Here is an 838-nt window from a genome sequence, read left to right on the forward strand (position 1 = left end):
AGAGACCCTAAGCACAAAAAGATATGGCACCAGTCCCAAATGTACTTTGTAAAACGAATGAACTTCAAATGAAGTGTAAACATAAATACTGAACCTTCACCTTATGGTCACTTTGACACTTTCACTGAGATATCAACCTCTATTTTTTACAAAAATTCCCCTCTGGAGCTGTTCCCTCCCTCCCTCCTTCCTTTCCTTCCTCTCTGAGCCAATGTTTAGAGTTTTTACCACAAAAATAAATTGTGGAAACAAAGAGAACGTTTACTGAATCAAATAAGAGGGAGAAATTTAGACTGCATTTGGAATTGCCTATAGGTACTGCCATCTAAGAAGTCTCTGGTGTCCTTAATAAGAGCATTATTGGAGGTGGAACAGAGTCATCATCAGGCATGATGAGGTAATCTGGCAGGGTGACAGGCAATCGTAGTGCTGTGGTGTGGGGATGGGGAAAGGGAGGAGGAGAGAAGGGGAGCAGAGGGGGGTGGGGAGAAAGAGGAGATGGGGAGGGCAGGAAATGGGAAAGGGAGTGGATGGAAAGGGGAGGAGGAGGGGAGGGGAAGGGGGAAGGCAGTGGAGAAAAGGGGGAGGGGAGGAGGACTGGGAAGGGGGGAAATGTGGGAGGGAGTGGAGGGAGAGGATGGGAGGGGAGGAGAAATGGAGGGGAGGAGAGGGGCAAAAAAAGGTGGAGTGGAGGGTGGAGGGGAGGGGGAGCCGAGGTAAGATTTGGGGGAAGGAAGGAAAGGTTTGGGGGAGGGGGAGAGAAGGGAGACCGAAGGGGAAGAAAGAGGGGCAGGGAGCAGGGAGGGTAAGCAGAGAGGGAATGGATAGGAGAGAGGGA

Source organism: Otolemur garnettii, unplaced genomic scaffold, assembly GCF_000181295.1.
Source record: "Otolemur garnettii isolate 467f Iridium unplaced genomic scaffold, OtoGar3 scaffold00604, whole genome shotgun sequence".
Classification (NCBI taxonomy): Eukaryota; Metazoa; Chordata; class Mammalia; order Primates; family Galagidae; genus Otolemur; species Otolemur garnettii.